We start from the raw sequence: 26,943 nt of genomic DNA on the forward strand, positions 1-26,943 counted from the left end.
TGTACAGTTTTTCTCCTTCAAACTATTTGTTTCCCGGTCCTGAGGTTTTCCTACTTGAACTGGGACAGAATTGCATATATGTGTTATGTTTCAAAATGTTAAATCTTTATTACTTTGTGAATGTCTTTACTTTTTTCTTGCACCATCAGCAAGTCTGTGATTCCAAGAAAAATATCTTGAGATCTACTGAATACTGTGAATGTACTGTAGGTGTATAAGCAGTTGGATGTAGAATAATTGGGCAAGCAACTGAAAAAAATGGCTAATTTAATAATAATACCCAATAATTACTGGTGATGGCATTATTAATGAGAGGCTTTAATGAGAGTACAGCCATTTTTCACTATGTTCTGACATTTTATGGACACAACAAATGACTGATTCATCTTTAAAAGTAATCAATAATGTTGCTGCTTGGGGCAGATTTCTAGTCTGACCATTATTTGAAATCGCAGCTTGTTAACTGTGAAAATCAAACAAGACAGTGATTGCTTGAAAAACAAATTTCTGCTCATAAAGGCATTTAGCTCTCCTCATCCTCACTTTAAGCCTGTAAGTCTCAACTGTGGGTCAACAAAAATTCAGATTGGATGGTTTTTTAGTATTAATAATTCATAAAAATTGGAAAGTGGGGCATGTCAGAAAAAGTTAGAGACCTATTGCTACCAGCCACTAGCAGCTAGATTTCTAGTGATTGTTTGCAGCTTACAAAAGGTTTAAAAGAACAAGTGGGTGGAGCTATAGCATGGGTATGTCTGCTTGAGGTGCCCGTCCATGAGATCTTTAATTCCCAGTAGAGCTTCGATTGCAATCTGAGGGAGTCCAAAATCGTTAGTGCCTATAAACCCAGATCCAGGTGATGAACACCAGAAAGGATCTGTCAGGCTGACGGAGGGGTCTTATTGGACTTGGTTAGCCTGTGGGACCCTAGAGGTAGCTGACAGATGCTGGGAGAGGTACCAGGTCAGATACCGGAAGGCCCACTCCCCTGGGATTAGTTTAAGACCACGGATCAACACTTTTGTCAGCCTCAAAATGATTCTTGCAAATTGTCAGAGGGGGAAGCAGTGCTCTACTTATACACGATACAGTGGGAATGCTGTTGACCTCAACTGATGCTACGGTCAAGTGATGGAAGGAACACTTTAAGGATCTCCTCAATCCCACTGTCATGCTTTCCATAATGAAAACAGAGTCTGGGGGTGAGGCCACTGATATAGTTTATAGGGTTGTCACGATACTAGAATTTCAAAGTTGATACGGAGACCCAAGAAAATACTCTATACAGCTGGGAGGATTTTGACCAAGTTTAAAAAAATTTACGTGTTGATTTTCAACTTATTTTCCCAATTATAAGTTAAATTTAACCAAAAAATTCTCGCTATCATGTATTTCCTGAGTTCCTATGGGCACTTGGTCTTGTTTGATGCCACTCGTGGGTCAGAGGACAGTGCAGGAATAGGTCTCTTACTGCAGGTTTTATTGGATGATAAATGCTCTCTGCTCAGGGCACAAAGCAAACCTCTGTTTCCTGAGCTGTCTTGTACAATTTGTGCTGAGCTCAGTGTAGTGCCAGAACATTTCCACTTATGTTTCACCTCGGTCTACACAAGTATACTGTGCTGAAAGATACACCAGGTCAAACCAGTGATGGGGAAGTTGAAGCAGAGCCTATGTTGAGCTTTTTTTTAAAATTTTCCAGTGCTTTTCTTGTATTATGTTTGAGCCCCTCATCAGCCTTGTGATCACTGATGTAGGCAGCAGAGATCTGGCTAAGAAGGCACAAGTGAAACTTTTCAGGTCCTTAAAAAGTCCTTCTGTGAAATGGCTTCATTTAGATCTGCGGAAATGAAGTTTACACTTTCAGGTAACAGTATGAATTTGCCACCAAACCTAAATCACTTCCTCTTCTCCTTCCTCTCGGTCTGGAAGGGGTTACTCTCCATGTTTCCTGTCTTAATTCCCAGAGCTCCAGCTACGTTCTGATTGCTTTCTTGATGTTAAACATTCCCAGGCTCTTATAACCCTCTAGCTTGCCTCCTCCATCCAAGAGCCGTCCCAGGTGTACGAGTGGGCGAACCTCCTGTTTTTAAGGATAAAATCTCCCCCTTTTTTTCTTCTTTTTTTTTTCTTTACTCGGGGTTGGAGATACTAGAGGGGACTGGCGGGGCAGGGAGCTGTGCGATGGGAAAGAATTCTTTCCCTGCATACCATTTAGATGCTGTAAGGCTGTGGGAAAGCATGTTTTCCCAACCATGCTTCATTTGAGGCAGCTTGTTACGAAAGAAGTCCAAAAGGTTTCGATTGTACAGCTCATAGAGTCGACTGGTATTTTCTGAACATCACGGTTAACATGTGCTTCTCTTTTAAACTTCATCTCTTTATTCTTCCTTACGCGATTCCTTCCCACTCCCTTTCCCCTGGAGACACCTGATCGACGGCTGAGTTATGTTATCTGGCCTGAGTCAGCGCGGCCTTCGCATCAGTCATAAAACAAAACGGGATCCAGATTGCGCTAACATGCCTGGGTAGAGGCTGCAGTGTAGATGTGACCCAGGAGCAACAGTCCAAGCTGGACTATATTTAGCTCGGCGATGCTCCGGCTAATTGCCCTCCCAGGCCTAATCATTTCCAGGCTCTGCAGCTCACAAATGACTGGAGGGGAGGCCAAACACCCACTAACCTCATGTTAAAGGGATGTCAACATCAATGGGGGATGTCGGAGCGCTCCGCAGACAAGACAGATTAGCACAATATTCTTCCTTCTCATGCGCTATTAAGATGTTCTCTAAGCGGATTGGATTGAAGAGTCCAGCATTACTGTCTGCTGCAGTGTATTAATTGAATCTGTTTTCCTGCCTCTGTATCAGTAATGTGACGACTCTTGGCAGCATCCTCTGAAAGCGACACCGCGAGCCCGTCTTCATTTCATCCTCGCTATTGAGGCCCGCTAAATCCCTCCGCTGCCGCCTCCTACAGCCAGCTTAGCTGCTTCCCCAAATGAGGAATGCGCCGGTGCCCCCGCCCCGCTTGCCTCTCCTCTGCTGCGATGTGGCGTTGGTGGAAAAGTTTACTTTTCTGCGATTTGTTCTCACCACCAGCCCTCTCCCCCGATTCGCGAGTTTCCGTCCTTGTCGAGTTGCGCTGCTTCCTGTGCGGTTCCTGTCCCAGAGACGTGCCCCGTGTTTCACCCGGGCACATGATGGCCTGGGTCAGGGGGGTGAGGGCTCTGTGCTGAGGGAGTGGGAAGATGACACAGTTTGGGTTGCCTCTCGGCCTGGTAATCGGCTCTAAGCTTCCTTCCTGGTCCAATTCCCAACGGCATGCTGGGAGATGGTGGTTTTCCAAGGCTGTCTCCATTATGCACACCTGGAGGTAGACCAGGTAGCGTGCCAGTAATGAAAATGTCACATAATTCAGTGAGCTGTTGATGGAAAGGAGAGGTGACAAAGTCACTGGCAGCACAGGAGTTGGATGCTGTGACCTCGCTGAGCAACTCTGGGATTTTAGAGTGTATGTTTCACAGTGATGGTGGTCATCCTCACAGTTTTACAGCTACAACGATGCAAATCATATGACGCTTATAGTGCCTCAGTGTCTTATCTAAGATGGCCTTCTTTATTTTCTGAAATACACTGTTACAGTGGTGAATTCAGAGTTTCAGACAGCTTCTCTATTCTTATCTCTGCCAAGGAGGTTTTTTGGTGGTTTTTGCTGACATTCTATTCGCAAACAAGTAGCTGGAAAAGTTTCAGATATACTGTGATCAAATTTTGTAGGGGTGTAGAGTGGGGTCATGTTAACAATCCAGTAAAGTCAGGCTTACAATCCACCAAGGCCTTGAAGGTCAACTCAATGATTTGTTGGTTGAAAATGGACTAAAAGCCTAGAAACGTGATTCTTACATGTGCCCTCACATATAGAAAGCCCTGTATAAGAATGCTAAACCTAAAATTGTGTCCTAGACACACAGGGACAAGACCTAAAACAGCTGGTTTCATACAGTGGATGAACTAAGGCCCAGCATGAGATAAATATTAATTAGTTTGAACTGTTGTGCAAAGCTGCTCTTTTAAAGACCAAGAGTAAAATTAGTGAGCATGACTTGCTAAAAGTGAGACTTTCTTTGTTGTTGCCGTGCAGTTTAGTTTTATTATGTTGTCTCCTGGATGCTGTCACAGCTTCCTGGCAGCGCAGGACTATCATCACCTTCGATGAAAGATTTTGGCACGGGAGTCGTCATTGTCCTCCTCCTTATTTTCATCTGCAATAAGAGGTGAACCGCACACGTTCGGTTATGCCATCTTTAGTATTTCATCTGCCTCTAAATCAAACACACTCACTTCCCTCTGTAGGAGGCGAACACTGAAATGAGCAGCGTGAAATCTGTAAACAAAGCGGCTCATGCCAAAGAGATTTAATGTAGTGATAGTGACAGCTCTGCTAGGATTATCTGGCTGGATGATATTTTTGAAAAACAAAATACTGAGTGTGGATTAACCAAGCTTTCAATGCTATTTGTTCCCCACAAAGTCAAACCCACAGAAAGTAAAATGATGGAATATTTCCTTAAATCAAAAAGCAGCAGTGTGATACTTTTCAGGTGACTGGAGCAACGGCGTTGTTAGAATAAAACAACACAACTGTTTTAGTTTTCCATTTAGGCAGAAGAGGGAGAAATCCGAGCTTGGCGCCTCAATGAAAGCTCATATGTGGCCGACTGTAGGCTGGTCTGTCCGAGGTGAAAGAAGCAGCGAAGGATGGAGAGCGAGCGAGCGAGTGAACTGAGTTTGTCAGCTTTTTAAACCTTGAAATTGATTCTTCTTCTGGGTTCTTTTATTCTAATGACAGGCTAATCCCCCTCTGCTGTTTCCTTCTGTTATAAATAGAGCCTCTTATTTCCCTGCTCCGCCGTGCGCCGCTTCTGAAAATTAGCACTCATGATGAGTCTGCGCTCTCAGCAATCAATTTGCCACAGTAAGTCCTTCCAAAAAGGTTACCTGTGGCAACTGAGCCCCAGTCACGTTAACTTTGAATTTGCCGCTCCTGCCAATTTTGATTCAGCTAATTAAATAAATGGCTCCGTCTGGAGAGTCAGCTGAATGAAATGTCAAAATATTGATGTCGAACGCTGACGTGATTTCAGGGTGCTTGTCATAAGGAGAGGAGGAGCGTGGCTGGTAGAGGGGGGGTGTCAGCCTCAGGGCTACTGTAATCCTATTAGTAGAGATCTGCTTATTTATGAGGCTGTAAGTTATTCTTGCTCAGCGTGGGCTATCCATCACAGTTTGGTTGTCTTATTCTGGCCTGCTACAGTCACACAGCTAAGAAGTGTAATAGCAGAGTATGTGATTATCAGATGGAGCTCTGTTATCTAGTCACTCACATCATGACGCTGGGGTAAACTGCTCAGAGTTAGCCCACCAGGCCTCTTTCTGGCCGAGTCAAGGAATGTTTCTTTTTCTCTGCTCACGTTTCCTCCGCCTGCTTCCTTCTGACTTCACCTCTCACCTGCCGCCTCCTGCTCCCGCTAACAGGCTCAGAATGCCTAAAATTAAATACTTCACGCTTCATACAGTGTGTCTGACCGTGTCTAAAAGCAAAAGTGTTTATAGCTGTTCTGAATGTCCAAAGTTGAAAGTGGTGCAGAGAGCATGCCATCATCCTCCAGGCAGCATCCCACTGCCTCCTAAGTCTCTTTCCAAGAGCTCCTGTCTTTTTGTGTGCTTGATGCAGTGAGTCACAGAGATGGAAATAAAGGAGCCGGTGTGCTCTTCAAAAAACAGAAGGCTGTCGGCAGGTCGGACGGCATCTGAACCTTCCTTCCTCCACACCTCTTGCTACGTGGTGTCCGAACATTTCTGCAGCTTTCTGCAGCACTCTCAGCTCACTGCACGTGGCTGTTCAGTTTTCATGTTTACAACCACGGGCATCACCACAAGTGGCTTCCGTGCGAAGCCGTGTGAAAACGTGTGTCATTATCCCCACAGTTACACAATTATCCCTTATCGCCTCTCCACGACATCCGCAATGCCACCCCGCCTTCGAGTGCCACCATTTGAGAAAAAAAGGTGCAAAATGTTTCTGTCTGACGGTCAGAGGCACGTCATATAAACTAGTTGTTTTCAAGCACACTTTGAGCCCGAGGGTTCACACTCGTATGCAGCTGTTGGTGGAGTAGCAAAGAGCAGTATAGTGCACACAGTGCCATCCAGATCCTACTGTGCCTGCCAATCAAATACATAAAGTTTATATTTAATTGAAAAGGTTTATGAAATGAAATACTTGGTATGCAGTGAGTCTACATATAGCATTAACTGCCCACAAAAAAATAAGCTAATTATGATAGAGTAAATTCTTCTCGTATATTATTGGATAGAAGTTTACAGCCTTTAAACTCATGGCTCTGTCACTGCAATTTAAATCTTTTTCAGACATCCCCAGTTTTTACCAGGATGACCCTGCAGGAAACATACCCGTCACAGGACTTCCATAACATGTTGGCGCTATAAACTGGCTCTTTGGGTGACTGTTTCTGTTATTTATTCTCATTTTGTGTTTGTTTTAAGGCACAAGCAGGGGAAAAACCTGTGAGCACAGTCTAGGATCTGAATTTAAACTATAAACCTAACTATGTATTTCAGTTATTCAGTTGTAACCAGGTATGCTTTATTTCATCATCTAATGAAGACCAAGAGCTTCCTGTGGACGTTTCAGAATCTACATAGTCTAATTTGTGATAAATGAGATTTGCAGATGATTATTTTCTTTATTTTTTCTGTCACATTTGACAAGACGCACCCATTTGCCGCTTTTGATAACTGGGACCCCCTGCTGATAATAACTTTTCTATTCTACTATGAACTACATCCAGTGGACCTGGAAAGGAAATGCAAATTCACAGCACCTTATTGAGCACATTTGGGTGTTTGTGTTGGCGACTCGGGCAGGTCTGTGGTGAGTCTGGCACGCTGTGGGGTCTCTGGGTTGCTCTGATAGCGCGTGTTCCTTTGAGGCCCCAGCATACTGCGGATAACGACACCGGCCTCATCCAGAGTCTGATCTCAGGCCAGCTCGGAAGGAGCCAATATTTCAGGCTGCCAGGACCCGAGCATAATAAAGATACACCCACGGTTGATTGGTTGAGCACATGATCAGACGTGTAACATGGGTTTAGATAGCTGATAGTGCCGGTCCTCACTGCTCTGGTTCTTCGCTGGCACACGACGGCGCCGCCTGGATGCACCTTCAGAGGATGAGCCCACCCTTCTCGTCTCTCCTTGATCTCCTCTCGCTGTGCCTCTCTGTTCTTTCTGTGCCGCTCTTTCCCCCCCGAAACAGTCTTTCTTCTCAGCCTTCTCCCCTCCCAGTCTCTCATCAGATCCACAGGGCCAGATTTTTATCGCTTTTCTGCGAGTCCTGCGAGGGGAACCTTGAGGGTCTCAGTGGGATCAATTTAAAAGGGAAGCACTTGTCTCTCCTCCTCTCCTTGGCCCTCTCGGCTGATTGGGTCCGCTCGCCAGGAACTTGCAGGCTTTTGATCTCAACCACCCCCGTCATCACCCCCACCGCTGCTCAAAGTTTTTGTCAGAGCTTGGCTCTATGGGAGAGGGGAAAAAAATTTTTGTTCTACTTTCTGAGAAATGCTGGCCCCATCCTCTTTCTCTGCACCTGTGAGAGACCGAGTAACATTTTGTAAACCCACGGGGTGGTACTAACAATCTATGGTTTGACTGACTTCTCTTTGAAGATGTGAGAGTGATCCATCTCTTCAGGTGGAGGTACACCTAAGAGGACCCGTAGTCCTCGAGCAGCTCGCTCAAACAACCTGTGAGAAGTTGCTGGGAGCTGCGATGCATTATTCACAGGGTGTTACAAAGAGAAGGGTACAAGGCGATGCCCGCGAGTGATCCCATGCTGAGCTGCACTGAAGTCGCTCCCCTCTTTGTAGGACATGAAGGAACATTGACCCCACAGCATGGGGACTACCTTAGATTACAATAAACATCCAGGGAGCGCTGTGTCTGGGGTTTTTGATAAAAGGGAATTACTTTATTAGAGCTTGGGTCTTACTTTTAGAATTTCTTATTGTTTTTCTCAAATTTTATTCGATTCAGTTAATGGTGGTGGAGCAAGAAGCAGAAACGTCAGGTTAGGTTACTATACCACTTGTCACAGGATAGGTTCTGATTAAGATTTCGATTTGATCAATTCCAGATACGGCTTTTTCAGTCCTTTAAGGAAACGTTCTCTGATTCCCAGTTAAAAGTAAAAAACTGTATCCAAAAAGCTCATTCCAAAACCTGTAATGAAGGCCAGTGTCAGTTATATTAACAGAAATAATGCTCAGATATGTGACAGCAATAATGAAGTGTAGCATCATTGTGATATGGTGCTGTTACAGCTGGCTTTTTGTAGTCCTCCATATGATTATGTAAGTTTGTTGTGTAATGTAAGTGGTTTGCTGAGAGAAGGGCAGCGTGAACTCTCAGTGTGTTTTTTGGATAGAAGCCAGGCCTCGTCACCCTCCTCCTCATCCACCTCCTCCTCTGTCTCCTGCCAGGTCACCGAGGGTCAAACCAGAGTTTTTCTTGTCCTACCTCGCTGACCTCTCTCTCCTCTTGGGAAACCTCGAGTTACATCTCAGAATTAAAATTCCTGGTAAATTTAGCCAAACCAGGCCACAAGCCTCTTTTGCACGTTTGTTTTTCCAGGCCGTATCGCACGAGCGTCACCTTATTCCTCGCCAAACTGAGTTTCTCAGCGGCTGAGAAGACGGGCCCGAAAGTTCGAAGCAACGTGGTTTGTGAGCGTATCTCACTGTTCAGCGCCCCTTCTTTCCAGGGCTCTTGGGTCCCTGGGTGATGACATCATCGGCGTACTTGTGCACTAATTGAGGTTTAATGCTAGAGTAAAGCGAGTAGGGCTGTAATTTTCCCGCCCTGGCCTGGAATAGAGACGAAAGCTTTTCATGTGGTCGGGGCTAATTCAGGCTGCAGTGCTGCAGCTGCGGGACACCTCACACTTTTGTCCTCCTCTTTCTGTCTAGAGATTAGAAAAATATGGAAAGCAATATGACGGGCTTGGCAATGCCCAGGTTTAGACATACAGAGGAGCTCATATGAGGAGGCACCGCCTCATAGGTAGGTGCATTTAGGTGTAGTTGAGTTGGGGCACACTCGTGTCTAAAAATTGGACTTTTAAATCAAAGTTAAGGTAGTAGGTTTTCCACAACTTTTTAAAATTAGGCTGGGAAGAAACACTGCATCGATGAACTACAGTCACCCCTAATGATAAACAACACAACACCGCATGTTTTATACAGGCTGTCATTACAATCGTATGTACACAAAGCCTAGGTGTAATGGTGTTCATCCTCCCATCTAGGCAAACACAAATACACATGCACACCGACACAAACACAGAACTCAACCTGCTCTTTATCCTATCCGCCATATCAGGGGCTGTATAAACATCAGGTCTGTTTGAAGTAGAAGGCCTTAATCAAGTGTAATCACCGGCATCACTTGCTGGTTACGGGGCTGAGAGGGGACGGGCAGAGAAGGAGGGCAAGACCTGCAGAGACACCTGAAAGCAGCAGGATAGACCAGAGCCGGTGTAATGATCCATATGACAGCAACAGATAACTGCTAACACCAAAACAACTATCATGTAAATCTCTTTGCTTTTACGTATTAAGCTTCTAAGCTGTAATGTCTGTGGACATAAATGAGAAATGTTTAAATCTTGACTTGTGCTGCTTTTCTTTCCTCTAGGTGGCGCACGTTGGTGGCATGTATAGAACTGGTTGGATAATCCCCCCCCTTCTGCAACCTGCAAATTTAAGCGTGCAAGAAAATTTGTAAGTTCCAAAATACTTTGATCACGTAGAGCAAACCACTCCTTAACATATTGTTTCGTGGATGACAGCGGTTGATTTCACAGTAAGAAGCTTCTGCATTTTTATTTCAAGGAAAAGTTGTTCAGACTTATTGCATATTTGAACTGGAACTTCAACACAACACAGAGTTTGACATTGAAATTTCTTCTATTTATCAAAAAGTTGGCAACATTTTTCACCTTCTCACCAAGGTTCTTGTCGATGGCTCGTACCTCTGTCCGGCCTCGTGCAGGTCTACAGTCCTGTCATGTCCTTTGTCAGCTCTTTGGTCTTGCCCATGGTGGCTGGAATGGAAGAAGTTTTTTCTGTGGACAGGTGTGGTTTATACCCAAAGTTCAGATCAGATCTATTTGTAAGTGGTTGATTGGTTGATTGACTGTATAGACTAAGAACCTTCATAGTGTAGTGGTTTATACATTTGTCTAATGAGCAAGAAATCCACGCTTCAATTCCCGATGCTACTCCTCGAGGGGCGGTGACCCCCATCAGAGATCAGTCGCTGCTGAAGTGGCTCTACTAAAGCATGTGGACTGGAACGAGCAAGAGACCGACCCACTAACCTACCCACCTGCTGAACAACAGTCACCACAGTAGGCTGTATACACGGACAGACAAAGAGCTTATTGCATGATTTTGTCGGCCTGTTTTCTGATACATCGGTATTGGCATTTATATCAGACAAGAAAGGTAAAGAAGAGATGGGAGGAACCGCGCTGTGAGGGTTGTGTAGTAGGTCCATCATGACCAACACCCAGCTGATCCAAGCAGAGTCGGGCAGAGTGTAAATGAGTAATCTGTGACTTGTTGTGACAAGATTACTTTTAAACTGCAGCTTCATTTTATCTTAATTTCAAAATTAGTCGAAATGTGAAGATTACAGTTGTCGTCTGCTGAACGTGGTCCTAATACTCCTCCACAGACTATTTAGATTTCAAAACAACTTTGTTTAACTTCTTGTCTCCCTGATAAGAGAGCAAAAGCATCTCGTTTTCATTCAGCCATCTAAACACTCGAGTGAGAACTTCTCCACGATAAATCAGAAATGATGCACAGCAGTACACCAACACTTCAACAGAAGCTTTTTGGCATGCGGAAGCTGAGCGGCCAGCCCTCGTATGGAGCACTTTTCTCAAGTGAGAATGGAAATAAGCAGTAGATGTCATTGCACATAGCATATCGGTGCCTCTGTAATGTACAGTGGCCCCGAGGTGCGATTTAGAAATGAAAGAATGTTTTGTGATTAACTCTCGGCACAGGCACGCACACATACACACACTGATTCCATTGTACCAGTCGGGTCTAACTGGCCTACGCCTGCGCCAAAGCCTGTTAACTCCAATCCAGAGCGTAGAGGCTGGTAATGAGCACTGTCAGAGCTGACATAACAACCTCCCGCTCTGGGCCTGAACGCTGGAGTCAGAGAGAGAGAGAGAGTGAGTGTGTCGGTCTGCGCCGGGCTGATCCTGATTCAGCTGCAGACTGATGGTCAGACCTCACCAGTCTAGTGTAATGTGTGCTAAAAAAAAAACCCCGTCTCCTTTAAATTCAGACTTTCTTTTCTACAAACTGTGACACATGGTGTGAGGTTAGACTTAAATGGCGTTAAAACTCAAAGTATGAAAGACTTTACTTTTAATTCCCCCATACCTGGAAAGAATTACACTCTGCTTTGAAGCTTATTACTTAAGCTTTTAGACCACCTAATCAGAAGGAATTAACTGTTCTTTGAGTGCAGCTGACTTTGAGTTGAAAATAAAGGGTCAGTGTGATATTTATATTCTAAAATATATATGAAGAAAATGCTAAAGATGCTTATTGTGTGCTTTACTCAAGCTTGCATAAACGTTTTCTCAGACGTGCCGTGAGTGCACTCTTGAGATATGAGGTGTTCTGTACTGTCGCGTATTTGTCCTCAAGGTTAGCATCCCGGCTCATTAGAATCAGCTTGTTTAGAGCGGATGACTCGCTGTGTTGTCTGATTCGAGTTGGGGCAGCAAGAAAACAAATGCAGCCCTCACGTTCCAGCATCGCGTGTCCTGGCCTCCTATTTCTCAATAATTTATCCAGACAACTAGAATGATTATTATATGAATATGCACTAAAAATTCCATTCTTGTGCTCTTTCTCTCCAAGTTTGTGCATGTCAGTGTGTAGAGAGTGCGAGCGAACACGGAGCTGTGTGTATGCAGCACTTTTCCGCCTGAAACAAAGGAGGTGTCAGAGCGAATTAGCCCCCCTACAACTGAACGCCCAGAGAGCTTAGAGATGCACCACAGGTTCTGCTGAGTCGCACATGAGCCGCGGTGTCTGCTCCCCTCCTCCTCCTTTTGCCCCACCCCTGCCCCATTCCCCCCCTCCGACTCCTGAGTTGCTCTAACAAGGTTGTTGGAGGAGGATAAGGCGTGTTAAATGAATAATTTACACAGAAGAGCGCTCCTTATTTATTTAATACGGCTGGATCTGACTGAGTGGGCAGCCTGCGTCCCCAACTGCTGAGACACTGTTGGCTAAACGAGCACTCGCTCAGCTTAATGGAGGGTCAAAGCGACAGGCGTTTAGAGCGAGCGAGGGGTTGCAAGAGAGAATTTGTTGATATAGTGTGTGTGTGCGCGCAAACTTCTGAAACAGGCCATGCAGAGCCATGCTAGGGTGTAAACCTTGTCACTCCTGTGCAGTCTGTTATCACACCAGTTTGCTCTTTAAATTTCTGATCAGCTACCACAATATTTCTCCAGATAATTAATGGAATACATTTATGCTTTTTCAACATTAAATTAAATCAATGGGATTTTAAATATTTCATGTATTTTTTTTTTAGTAGTTAAAATAAGTTAAAGTAATTAAAATAATTGCAATTTATAGATTAATTTTACTCAAGGTATTCTCACTAATTATTTTTATTGTCTCTAGATATAATAACTTTATTTTTTACACCATAATCACAGATTAGAAACAAGAAGGGTGATTGTTGTGTTTGTTTTAATGCTAATTAAAATATCTTAAAGCTAAAACAGTTTCAACCCTGCTAGTTAGCGTGCCAGTTAGATAGCATATTTAGAGTTATTGAGGCTATTGAGTCTCTCTAGCTAACTAGCTAGCTAGTTAAATTTGGCTACTATAACAAAAAAAAGTCAGCTTTTTGCTCCTCACATACTAGTACTACAGCAAAACTGAATTAGCTGTCTGCTAAGATGGGTTCTTTATTTTTGATGCAGAGTAATAATACAGTTTTGACCTTGCTAGTTAGCTTGACCGTTAGCATATTCTGAACTACTGTGTTATTAGGTGGGGTAATTATTATTATTAATTGTTGATTGGCTTATTTTTCTCATTTTATTTTATTTTTTTAAATAATTCTTTAAACTTTATTCTTTATTTCCTGTTATTTATTTTTTATCCCACATTATAATTTTGATCCCTTTGGGACTCCATAATCCACCACATCTGTGTCACCATTTACCAAAATTTTGTGATTGCTTTGATTTTGTCTATAAAAATGAGTGAAAGGGTTGATGTGTCTTCACAGGAGGAGTGCGGAGACTGGGGGGAGGGGACCACAACCTGGGCACCAACCAGAAAGTGAGCAGCTGAAAAGGAAGGAAAGATCATCCAATCGGTAAACACCTCAGGTCTACGTCAGTTGTTTTAAGATAAACTTTATTGACCCCATGCAGAGACATTGAAGTGCTACACCAGCACACAGCAAAACATTGTACCTGCTGCTTTCAGCCGATGACTTAAAAACACTAAGAAGTTAAGGAAAGTTTGAATTAAAAATTGGACTAGAGAATGAAATTATGTGATGGCTGTAGAGAGCAGGGTTTACTGTCATTATGTTAGGATTTTAAAACATTTTAGAGATATCAGAAAATGTCAGTCGTGTTCCATAATTAAAGATCGGCTCTCATTCTAGTAGCAGAGATGGATTAATCAGGGTATGGCAAAAATCCCTGAAAGACCTGGGTAGCTCTGGGTTTCCTCCTCCTCATCTTCCTGTGGACAGAGACGGTCTCACTCAGCAGAAGCATCACAGCACCACAGTTCTTGTGTGTGTGTGTGTGTGTGTGTGTGTGTGTGTGTGTGTGTGTGTGTGTGTGTGTGTGTGTGTGTGTGTGTGTGTGTGTGTGTGTGTGTGTGTGTCCATCCCAGGGGAATGAAATCCCCCAGCTCACACTGACCTCATTATAAAAATAGCTCGTCCATCCAGCCATCACATATCCCACATTTCCCCTCTCTTCCTCGGCCTCTTAGATACGTGGCAGTCCTCCCTACCTTCCTCTTTCTCATCTCTTCATCAGTGTTTGAGGTGGACTTAACGTGAGATTAAAAGCTTATGCAAGTCCGTGTAACGCCAAGGTTTCCTTCCCCTGTCATTAGTTTTGTGTCCCTAATCTGGGGATGTCTTTTAATCATGCAACATCTCAGAGCAACATTAAAGATTGCGTATTACATAATCAGTTAACGCTGCTTCTTGGTAGGGTAGAGATTCCAAGCTGTTTCGACGTTTTTCCACAGACTTCCTGTCTTTTCTTTTACCTGGTCCACCGCCTGCCAGAAGAGAGGAATCCCTCCCACTGGAGTGAGCAGCGTCTGGTTAATTTAACAGCAGCATCAGTGATTATTACAGTCCGAGTTCGCCTTTGATCCTGCCAGACAGCATTTGTCTTAGTTGGGTTTTATAATCCAACAGAGACTCCTTAGCAGATGCTCGATTTATGGACTGTGAACAAAGACTGAGATAGACAGACAATTTCTGAAGACATCATACATGGAGATAAAGGCGATTTGACCATTCCTGCTGAGGTTTAGTAAAGCTCACAGTTAAACACAGTCACCAGTGGGAGATGTTTGTCAGCCACTGAGCCACTCTGCTGGAGCAGCTTAGGCTACTGCAGGAATAATCATTAGAGTGCAAATGATTACAAATCACTTTGTTCTACAGTTTGTTATTTTTTTTTTTTAGAAACAGAGTTATAGTGTACTTAAACATTGCAAAATTACTGTTTCTCAGGAAACTAATTTCTGGTGCATATAACACTTAAAGAGTGTGTGTAATAAAGAAATCAAACAGTTTAACAAACTTAGGAAATATGAACCTTATCCAGTAAGTCTTTTGTCACAAAGTCTGTCACTTTGAATCTGAATGCTAAGCTTTAAAACACGCAATCATAGGCCGCAGAATGAAATCTGAGCTGATGTTCGAGCGCAGTAGCTTTTTGCAGACAGAAAGATCTTCTTTTCTCCTCGTGGATCTCTGCCTGCTTTGAGTTTCGAGTAGTGTTGATAAAATAATGATTTTCCTTTTGAATTTTTAAAAACGCCTCATTCTGAGTATTTTGAAATCATTTCAGGTTTCAATTTTACATTAACTGTACGCCCATACATTCACGCTTTCTACACGCACACACACATTATCCACACAGCCTGAGTACAGAGGAGGAAATGGTTTATCTCAGAGGCTTTAAAAAAATGCAAAACCTCGACAAGTTCATGAAATGTCCATAAGAAAGTATAAAAACATTTTTATATCCCAGTTTTTTTATTCCATGCTATCAGAAATTCTGGAATAGTGTCTCTACAGAACATGATCCATAATGTTCTTGCAGGGGAGGGTGCTGCTGCCGATGATTGTGATTGATTAAGCAAACACGCTGTCATTTCATAACAAAAGCACCCACAGCAAACACAAAGCCCAGTGTCTGGCACAAGCGCTGATAGCACACAAACAATTATCACATGCAGCGGAGCAATCTGAAAAATGACTGTGTGGGTTGCTGTATGCAGTTATGTGCCAACATAACAAGCATTAGGCTGATTAGAATTCCGACATCAAACTTCCTATAGAGTAAAGTTACCTCGGTTTTTTCCCCTTGCCTGTGTAGAAATGGACTGCAAAGGCTGCTTTGGCTTCTCAGTCTGTTGGACATAAAATCTTGGGCACAATTGCTGTTAGCAAAATCATGAACCTTTCTGTAAGAAGGAACTTTCAGTGGGAGTAAAGCTACTGACCAGAACTCCCATTCAAGATTCACCCATTGATCTGTCTCACCTTGGATTAGACGGTTTCATACAAAACAATAGTCACAAGTCAGCAATGCACATACTGTGTTTTAAAGGTCACTTAGAGATTTATTTAAGATCAGGTCCCTTTTATAAATGGTTCCATTTGGTTTCTGTTATATGCTAGTAGTTACTGTACGTAAAATAATATAATAGAAGTTTAAATTTTAAAGGATGCAGGTCAATTTGTTAGCTTTAATGTGGATAAAAAAACGAATTATCAGCCGAACAAAGAGGATAAACTGGAATTATTAGCATAAAGTGTGTTTGGCTAGCTAAAAGTATAAATGGTTACATTTGCCAGCTAAGCATCAAATAGTGGACCTGGCTAACAAGGTGAATGGATGAATTGTTACAACTTCTGGCTGCAAATGATGCAAAGGTGTGCCGCGAATGGTCCCTACAGACAAAGATTACCTGTTATATGTAGCAGTAACTAAAAGGCTGGATCCAGTTTATAATGAGCACATTTGAAAGTCACAGTTGTTGTTAGTAACAGCGTTCCTGAGCCCATGTGACGTGTTTGTTGAATCCCAAAGGTTGGGATGCAATGTTTTAAGTGATGCAATGAGGTACATTCATCACTTGTGTGAGTGTACTTGTTTGCGTTTACCTCTCCTTTGTAACATTACCTTCTTACCTACACATCCTGCAGCTAACCCCCCCCAGAAAGACAATTCAACGTTAAATATGGAAAAGCTGCCTCACATTGACCTGTTTTTGTTTTAACTGTTGGATTCATCTGCATTTCTTTTGATCTCACACTGGGTCTCAAGGAGCAGGCGTCATTAAGAAGGTTCACACAACATTTTTTCTTCCTCTCAACATGGCCAAAGCTCCAGTATGTGAACCCTTCTCTGGCAGTGCCCTTTACTCCCCTGCAAGCCCCTTAAAGTCCTCTGCTTTGCTACGCTCCCTTTGCTTCAGTGCTTCAGTTGGGTTGAAAGCCAAAACCATTCTTGTCTGTCCTTCACCGCTAATCTGACGTGTTCGTGTGTTGTGTTGCCCTTGGGGTGGGTTACCTCCACCTCCACCCCCTCCATCTCATCTCTTCTCCTCCCCACCTTGCTGTTTATCCATCTCTGGGCTCTTCGCGTCCCTGAACCTGCTCTAATTAGCATCCCACACAACACTGTTTATTTACTCAGGTACTGGCAGAAGGGGAGGGAGGCGCGAATGAAAGGGAGAGTTGGAAAAAGGAAGGATGAGGCAGAGAAAGCTGGGAAGTGAGGGAGGGAAAGAGAGGGCTAGGAAACAGGAAGAGAGGGAGAAATGATTCAGAGAATCAAAGAGCTCTGAGACTCTCTCATACCGGATGCATGGCGTAATGATGGTTAGAGAGACGTGATGCAGAAAGTCAAAAGTGAGAGACAGAAATCTTTCCCGCCTCTCCACGCCTCCTCTCTGCCATTTCCAGTGTTTCATCTGAGATGCAGAGTGCCTAAAATTAGCAAGCTGGCAGCTTCCTTCCTTCCTCCCTTCCAGGGCCCCATTAAAGTTCTCCCATTGCGTCGAGTGATCATTAAGGTGGGTCTGGGAGTGCAGGTGTTTTCTTAGCACCCCAGTCAAGGCTGCAGTGGCATCACTTTTCTTCATCGGGGCCAGCGTGAGCAAAAACTCTATGCAGTCTTCATTTGCAGGAGTGTTTGAGCTTTCTCCTTGTGAGTAATGAACATCGCTCAGTCTGTCAGCAAGGATGGAGGAGCATATTAATAAACAATGGACAAAGGAGCAGCAGAGAATAGATAGAAGTGGACAGGCCTTGTTGTTTGAACATCTATGTGTTTGACAATCAGGCGGTTGTACAAATCTTGCGCTCAGTGTCTTGTTCTTTGGTCATGTTACCCTACCCCTTAATGCTCTGTGTCGTGCACCGTTATCCAGCTGCCAGTGAATATCTGTGAGATGTCAGGGCTCAGATTGCTGCTTAAATGGACTGGATTGTACATAATCTCACAAGATGGGTAGTCTTTCCTTTTAAAAAGAATTAGATAAAAAAAGAAAGCTCAAAGTTCAAAGCCTTCATGCTTTAACAAGTCTTTGCAGTCTGCCAGGCACTGGGTATGATTGTGGTGTTGCGAGGTCACCAGGTGAAGGTTAAAGGATTTGACACCCACTTCGCTGGACGTCTGTTTTTGCTTGTGCCCGATTCACTGTAAACCTACTTGACTGTGCAGCTTAGCGATTTTGAAATTTCAAACACTGCGGCCTCAGTTGCACCAGTTCCAGCTGGCTCTTTGTTGCATGACTAAAGCCGCTTTCACGCTACATCCCTGAACTTTTATTGGACTTACCCAACAGAGGTGCATGTGGCAACACAAATGTTCCACTGGACACTAAACAGTCTTTAACCAGCCGTCTCCTTAGTACAAAGACTGCGAGAATAGTTCAGCTTCGTGCACTTACCTGAGGATGCATTCAGGGTTTTTTAACCACTTTTCAAATCTTTTTTTCTTGAATGTTGCAGGTCAAATTTCTGGTGTCACAGAACAACAGTTTATGTAATTTCTATTTCAAACTAGACGACTCAGAGTAAGCAAAAGAGAGATCTGATGCCACAGCAGCCACCTAGGCGACCTTCTAGTACAGGGTGGGCCATTTATATGGATACACCATAATAACATGGGAATGGTTGGTAATATTAAAGTCCTGTTTGTGGCACATTAGTATATGTGAGGGGGCAAACTCCTCAAGATGGGTGGTGACCATGGTGGCCATTTAGAAGTCGGCCATCTTGGATACAACTTTTGTTTTTTTCAATAGGAAGAGGGCCATGTGACACATCAAACTTATTGGTAATGTCACAAGAAAAACAATGGTGTGCTTGGTTTCAACATAACTTTATTCTTTCATGAGTTATTTACAAGTTTCTGACCACTTATAAAATGTGTTCAGTGTGCTGCCCATTGTGTTGGATTGTCAATGCAACCCTCTTCTCCCACTCTTCACACACTGAGGAGAAATGCCAGCACAGGCATCCAGTATCCGTAGTTTCAGGTGCTGCACATCTCGTATCTTCACACCATAGACAATTGCCTTCAGATGACCCCAAAGATAAAAGTCTAAGGGGGTCAGATTGGGAGACCTTGGGGGCCATTCAACTGGCCCACGACGACCAAACCACTTTCCAGGAAACTGTTCATCTAGGAATGCTCGGACCTGGCACCCATAATGTGGTGGTGCACCATCTTGCTGGAAAAACTCAGGGAACGTGCCAGCTTCAGTGCATAAAGAGGGAAACACATCATCATGTAGCAATTTCAAATATCCAGTGGCCTTGAGGTTTCCATTGATGAAGAATGGACCCACTATCGTTGTACCCCATATACCACACCAAACCATCGCTTTTGTTGTTCCAACAGTCTTGGAGGGATCCATCCAATGTGGGTTAGCATCAGACCAATAGCGGTGGTTTTGTTTGTTAACTTCACCATTCACATAAAAGTTTGCCTCATCACTGAACAAAATCTTCTGCGTGAACTGAGGGTCCTGTTCCAATTTTTGTTTTGTCCATTCTGCAAATGATCTGGGTCATCCTCGTTGAGATGCTGCAGTAGCTGGAGTTTGTAAGGGTGCCATTTGTGAGTAGCTAATATCCGCCGAAGGGATGTTCAACTAATGCCACTCTCCAGTGACATGCGAGTGGCGCTGTGGGCTCTTGCTGAATGAAGCTAGGACAGCCACTGATGTTTCTTCATTAGTGGCAGTTTTCTTGCGTCCACATTTTGGCAAATCCAACACTGAACCAGTTTCACAAAACTTAGCAAGCAGTTTGCTAACTGTAGCATGGGAGATGGGTGGTCTCGTAGGGTGTCTTGCATTGAAATCTGCTGCAATGACCCGGTTACTGCGTTCACCAGATATCAACACAATTTCAATCTGCTCCTCACGTGTTAACCTCTTCGACATGTCAATGGCTGTGAACAAAGAGAAACTTGTAAATAACTAATGAAAGAATAAAGTTACATTGAAACCAAGCACACCATTGTTTTTCTTGTGACATTACCAATAAGTTTGATGTGTCACATGGCCCTCTTCCTATTGAAAAAACAAAAGTTGTATCCAAGATGGCCGACTTCTAAATGGCCACCATGGTCACCACCCATCTTGAGGAGTTTGCCCCCTCACATATACTAATGTGCCGCAAACAGGACTTTAATATTACCAACCATTCCCATGTTATTATGGTGTATCCATATAAATGGCCCACCCTGTATACTTGTTGGAGATTGGTGTCCACAGTGGGGCTTGCCAAATCCTGGTTTGCTTCCTTACTGGTGAAGGCAGCTTCTGCTGCTGTACATCTACGAGTATCAATACTTTTATGTGTTTAACCTACTGTACCTGTGCCTACTACCAGGTAAACAAAGCTAAGAGATCTTGTCAATGACGGTTCTTCTTTGTGGATTTCAGTGCAAATAGTGCAGTTATGTAGTTATGCAGTACTGTGAAGCACTATGGTCAACACTGTTGTTTTAATATGTGCTATATAAATAAATTTTGATTTGATTTTGATTTGATGTACAGTCTTGGATGGCAGTTTCTTAACTAAAATGGTCCCAAGTGGCTGTCCTGTAACACGTCTTGTCATCTCTGACAGCTCTCGTCCCTCTCTTCTTTCCTTTTCTCCTCCAGCTCCCCTCTGCTTTTCCACCACTGTTTAGTGCTGTTTGACCTGCTCAGAAGGGCCCAAATGTCACAGCAGAGGGAAAGGTCAGGTAAAGGTTTTAGTGCTGAGCAAAGTCTGGACGGCTAACACAGCGCTGGATGCCCGAGGGCGTCGAGGCGGGGGAGGAGGGCCACGTTAACACTTCCGACCTTGAATACACACACACCTACCTTTACACAGTTACGTGCACTTTGACACACTGCTGTCACCTCGCATCCGTGTCGACGTCACTCAGCTCAGAGCCGGGAGCCACATCAGCTGCGTGCAACGTGGCCGCGTCTGTTTATGTGTGCTCGTACGCTCATTTGGGTCATCTGCAAGCACGGATGATTGAGGACGCTATGGCTTCCCGGGGAATGACGCATGGCCTCGCTGTGGACATCGGGTCACAGGTCGCTGGCTGTCGGGGGTTTACAGGATCCTGCTTTTAAAGGGCAGGACCTCCATTTTTTTACTGACCACTTTGGAATCCTTTTGAATAGAAAATTATTTGGATTCATATAAAAAGGACGAGTGCGTACACTTCCTTATTTTGCAAGTGAATGAAAGCAAAACACAGAGAGTCTGAGTTCAGTGTGTTCTGTACGGTGAATGGCAGATCAGTGGTGGGATTTCTTTATTGATTAATCTACATCCACATGCAGGGCAGAGCAGCCGGATCCTAATTGGAATGGATTTCTCTCTTGCATTGATTTGCTCAGGTGACAGTGGATGACATATGTGTGTGTGCGTGCGCTGAATACCATATGGTGTTCTGATGTTCTGTCTTACAACAGCTTTCGCTGTTTGTTGTCCGGTGAAGAGGTGAAAAGGAGCAGCTGGATGTTGGCAGCGTGTGCGCCTCTTGTTTGGCTCTCTCATTCAGAAGCACTCTGAGATAAAGCAAGAACACTGACTTCATTACCCCATGACTGCTTTCATGCTTTCACCCACACACACATGCATATACGAGCTGGTGCGCAAAAAATGAGTAGTTAGCATGCATGCAGGCAGAAGCAATGGAGCACAGATAACTTTACACAGGAGGGAATGATGTCATTTCCTCTTGGATGCATTTTTGTTTTTTTTTATGTTTTTGCATCTTAACAAAGGCAAGAAAGGTTTATCTTTTTAACTAACTCTCTCACATTTACTTATCCCACACATAATGTGTGTGTGCGTGCAAGAGAGAGGGGGCTACTGAGAGATGGCCGCTGGACATGGCTTCTCACAGCCGACTGGCCCCGACCCCCCATGATCTGCTCTCTTATCTAGTCCAGATCCTGGCCTTTCATCTGGGCTAAAACCTGGGGGAGCTTGGCCTCTGCTGTTTTTTAAGTCTTCTCTCTCTCACTCACTCACTCACTCACTCACTCACACACACACACACACACACACACACACACACACACACACACACACACACACACACACACACACACACACGCAGTCTCATTCCAGACCCCCTCCATCTCCAGACTCTATCTGTGAGTCCCAGATGAGCATTGCTCTCACCTACAAGAAGAGATAACAAACCTCACACTCCTCTGCTCTCCTTTTCCCAAAATACTTCAGATTTGATTTCTTCAAAACTCACTGTGAGGGGGAAAAAAAAGAAATTACCTCCCCTTTCTCCCTTTCTTATTGTCTGCTTCGTTTTCATGTGAGAATTGGGTTTTTTTAATGTTTTTTTTTCTCTTTTTTCGAGATGTGGTTGTTGTTATGTTTGGGTCCTTGCCACCGCCTTCATAGATAGGAAGCAAAATGCTGCACTCTGCAGTTTAAACAGTAGTTGTTTGGCTAAAAGCGAGACAAAGCAGAATCACAGAACGCATCGGGGATGCTCCCCAAACACGGTGCTCTTCATGTTTTGACACTGAACAAAGTGGCGCTTTCAGTTCTCACTAAATTGCATTACTGCCTAACAATAGGTGGGTTGTTTTGGCTGGTCGGCCAGTCGGTCTTGGCTGGACCAGATCTTCATGTGACCAGCGTTCAGCTGTGAGAGCATGAGCTGACGTTTTTGTGTGTGTGAGTAAAGCGTCTGCAGTTCATACCATGTCATTCCATTCCAGGTGGATGCCTGGCCCGTCCCCACTCTGCCCTGCTGCTCACCCCTGACCTGTTTCCAGCATAAACACCAGATCCTCACCTCTCACCCCTCTGGCTTTACCTGATAATCTGTCTCTGTGGAGCAACCCCCCTCTTTCTCACACACACACTATCGTTTTTCTTCTTTCTTCCTTAGTTTCTTACATTCTCTCCAGAAACCAGATTTCTGCATCACCCTAGCAGTGACCTCTGACCCCAGTCAGATCGGAGCAGTTGGCGTTTTGAATTTTGAAGTTTGAGTAGCATCAGTGACCTGCTTGCACATTTGTCTCTTAGCCTTGTTGTGTTATGCCCCCTCGAGTCAAAGCTGCATAACAGTTAAGGTGAATGGGGTTCGCATTCGAAGACATTTTTCTTTACGGGAGCATGTCGGCCATCAGTGTGTGGATGAGTTATTTTGGAAAGTGTTCACAGGCCCTTCACGTTTTATGAATTAAATGCACTTCTTGCTTATTTTTCTGCACACAATAAATCACATTTACAAAGCAAAGACTTCTTTGTAATTACTGTGAATTTTATTTAATGAGCAATCTTTGTCACGGCACACTAATCTGAGCTTTACTGAGGTGAGTCTGGTTTACATTGATGCTAGCTTAGGTTACACGATTAGCAGGCGAACATGGCGCAAAGGTGAAATGGAGCGACCGATCCAAAGCCCTCTGCTGTGCATCTTCCACGACTTTCCTGTCCACTCTCCACTGTCTATAAAAATGAAAGGCCCAAAAAAATAACACATTAAAAAATATTATCTTTCCAATTTACATATGGCATCATCACCCAACCCCTCCTTTTTCTTTCCTTTTTTTTGGAGGACTGCACATAAGTGCACTTCTGTAGCCTGTGCTTTGTTGGAGTTTATCCATTCTCTATACGTAGACAAAGAGTGGGCACGTAGCAGGACCATCCTTGAATTAAGATCCAGCTTTCTGTTAGGATTTTTCTAATCATCCCTCAAAGATCCAAGGCAGATGGCCAAACAAAGTGATGTAACCAGATTGAAAAAGGCTTTCACTAGGGCTGCTCGATTATGGCAAAAATGATAATCACGATTATTTTCACTGAAATTGAGATCTCGATTATTTGACGATATTTATTTAACAATAACAATGTATTGAATAATGACTTTAAAGATTGTCAAAAAATAATATAAAATAGTGTGCAAATACTGATAACAGTGCAAATGTTTGCAATATAAAAAATAAATGAAAAATGTAAACATCTATGTTTAGTGAACTTTGCAGTGTTGCTCTGTGGTGCAGCTACGACACTGTAGCAAAGTTTACACACTGTGTCTACTTGATTCACGTCTGACTCCGCGAACCCATAATGTTTCCACACCACTGAAGTTTTTTTTTACCTCTCTTTTCAACCAACGGCAGTCACTCTCCTCTCCAAATAACTTCTACTTAGCTTTCCGAGCTTCCCTCGGGTCCTCTTAATTGTTGTGACGGGTGTTCGAAATGCAGAGAGGTGCGCTCGATTTGCCACACGGAGCAGTGCGAGAGTAAAGCACGAGGGAGGAGCTAATAATCGGCTTAGTCATTTTTAATGATCGTTGAAAGCCCATATCGTAATCGTGATTAAAATTCGATTAATTGAGCAGCCCTAGCTTTCACCAATAAAATGGTCAAGAAACACCATCTCCATTTGTTGCAGAGCTCCACTAGTCTGGAGAAACTGTAAGCAGAGCAGCCATCTCAAAAACTCATAGCTGATCAGACCTAGAGTGGACAGACAAAATCTGGCAGGATCCAGATATTGCTCATCACTGGGCCTAATGGGATATTTGGTTAAGTACGCTGGTGCCAGCATCATCCTGTCATGTGTAAAATAACAACTAAAGGTATCTGAAAGCTTTGTCTATCATTTGTGTGTCTACTGAAAATGACATTGCATTCTGTTGTCTTCTTTGATCAGATGTTGAGCCTTGAAATGCTTTGACCTGTGAAACAGAAAACAACAGAACTATTAAAAATTCTAGTTACACTAGCTGGATTTTATTATAGCTTGTGCTTGATTGTAACTGGACATTGCAAAGGGCTGCAGGTCTAGCTTTTAAACAACCGTTGCTCTTGATTTCTGTTCATTTGGTGTCTTTTTGTGTTTGAACACCAAAATAACCTTCTGGGGAGAATAGAGAATGATGACAGGGCAAGTTGACCGCTGCTGTTACATCAACAAGAAATCAAACCCTTGCCCACTCCTTCCTCTTTCTCATTCTCATTTTTGTCTCTTCCCTCTCCAATGTGCCTGAAGTGGAAGAAGGGAGTTTTTAAAATGCAGGTTATGTAGATAGAGGCACATACTGAGACCTGAATCAAATTATGAGCACACGGAGGGAAATTAGCAAACTGTAGAAGGGTTACAAAAATAGCTGGAAGTTTAAAAGTAGCACTTTGACATATATCTGTATTGCCTTCTATGCAACAGTAAAGGGGTCTGTGTTGTGTCATTGACCCATTCAGTGAAGTGAATTAGCAGATGTGGCCCGAAAGTGTTTTTTAAAGTGTTGTCTTTAGGGCCTCTTAAAATGAGAACAAGTCTTAATTGTGATAACAGTACATTCAGTTCAGTTTAATATGGTTTTATCATGGCCTCCAGATGCTTTATATTGTAAGTTAAAGACACTATAATAATACAGAGGAAACTTCAACAATTAGATCATCCCATACGAGCAAGCAATTGGTGACAGTGGGGAGGAAAAACTCCCCTTTTAACAGGAAGAAACCTCCAGCAGAACAAGGCTCAGGGAGGGACAGATGTGGAGAGGGAGTCTGGACAAAAGAAACAGTCAGAGATTAAATCCTGAAATGAGCTAAAATGAGTCCCACAAATGAATGGAAGTTAGCATGCTAAGTGACAATGGCAGCTCTGTAAAACATTCATATATACCTACCTAACGATCAGGTGGCTGATCATTAGGTAGGTATTCAGTTTTCAGGCTTTGGATAGGTAATTTTTAGAGTGTAAATTTATACTGTTTTAAGCTTATGAACATAAACGGTGGTCATCAACTTTCAGCTCGACTCACTGGAGCCATCTTACACCAGGACAGTTTTCATAACCCTCCTGATCTCCCACCGCTGGCGCTGCTCTGTTTGCCTAGTGACTGTGCAGTTGTGCTTCAGCTGCCTACATAGGTTGAGCCTTCTCCTTTCTTTGTGTACAAAGTTGCCCAAGGATAAATTCCCTGAACAAAAATCATGAGGAAGTTTCCCCCTTTCTTTCTGTTCCTACTTCTTCCTCCTGCAGTGAATATGGTCTTATAAAACACAGCAACGCAATAACACCACAGATAGAAACTTAATTAATGTACACATTGCAGAATTAATCAACAGGTATTGCCTCAAGTCCATTCTCTCACTTTTTATACCTACATAAAGCACCCAGAGGAACGCACATCCCACAGTTTTATTCCACTCTGTGTTCTGCCAAAGTCACAGTCAAATTGGAATCAACTATCCACACAGAGGAGGAATATCTCCAGCTTTATGGAGTCGTAATGCGGTAGGGGTACTGTATAAATAATCTGTGCACAGAAACACTTCCAGCTGTTAAACAATATGCCCTTTGCCGTTTTTCTCTTCCTCTCCTCCTTTTGAGTGTGCAGGGCTTTGAGCGTGAAAGCAGGCAGGGGGTTTTGTATGGAGAAATGATTTTGTTTAAATATTTGCCTTTTGTAACACCTCCAGATTGTTGCACTTTATGCTGTTTGGTATTACAGAGTGGAGCTGGAACATTGCCTGTATCAAACGGTGCTATTAAGGTTCAGGTTATAATGTGAAATTGAAATCCCAGAGTCTGTTTACAGTTAGGCCTTTTGAAGCATTCCAGCGTAATCTGTCCCTGCTTTTGATATAAAGATAGAGTATTGATATAAATGAAGGGAATTCTGTCTTTGTTTTTAAAACCATACCTGTGGCTTTTGATTGATGGATGGAAACGCTATGGTAGATTGAGATAATAAAGACTTGCTTAAAACCTCACTCTGAGGCTATAGTTTCCCCCACTGTATCAACATAGTCAGAAAGGTGAAACACGGAGTGCAAAGCCTCATCCCCACTGGGCTACCATGAATTGTTATTTGTGAACAAGGGATGATAAAATAAACCCAGGTCTTTTTTTTTCAGGGACATCCTCGTTGCCTTTGGCCAGGTTGAGTAGGGAGCAGCTTTCACGCTCCATTGACTGATCCTTACAGGAAGTGAGGGGGGAGGTAAAA

General features: G+C 43.4%; 1 protein-coding gene across 4 annotated transcripts in view; it reads left to right on the plus strand.

Annotated features, from left to right (window-relative positions):
• Positions 1–26,943, plus strand: part of znf438 (zinc finger protein 438) — a 56,303-nt gene that overhangs the window by 19,110 nt on the left and 10,250 nt on the right. For 2 of the 4 annotated variants that reach the window (XM_082546668.1, XM_082546669.1), the window contains exons 2-3: positions 9,777–9,862; positions 13,428–13,517. The gene's annotated coding sequence lies outside the window, so the exon portion shown is untranslated. Of the gene's footprint in view, positions 1–9,651; positions 9,673–9,776; positions 9,863–13,427; positions 13,518–26,943 lie in introns of those variants that run through there. The other 2 variants (XM_082546670.1, XM_082546672.1) reach the window with 2 other exon arrangements.

This window comes from Aulonocara stuartgranti (assembly GCF_965226115.1).
Source record: "Aulonocara stuartgranti genome assembly, chromosome: 9".
Classification (NCBI taxonomy): domain Eukaryota; kingdom Metazoa; phylum Chordata; class Actinopteri; order Cichliformes; family Cichlidae; genus Aulonocara; species Aulonocara stuartgranti.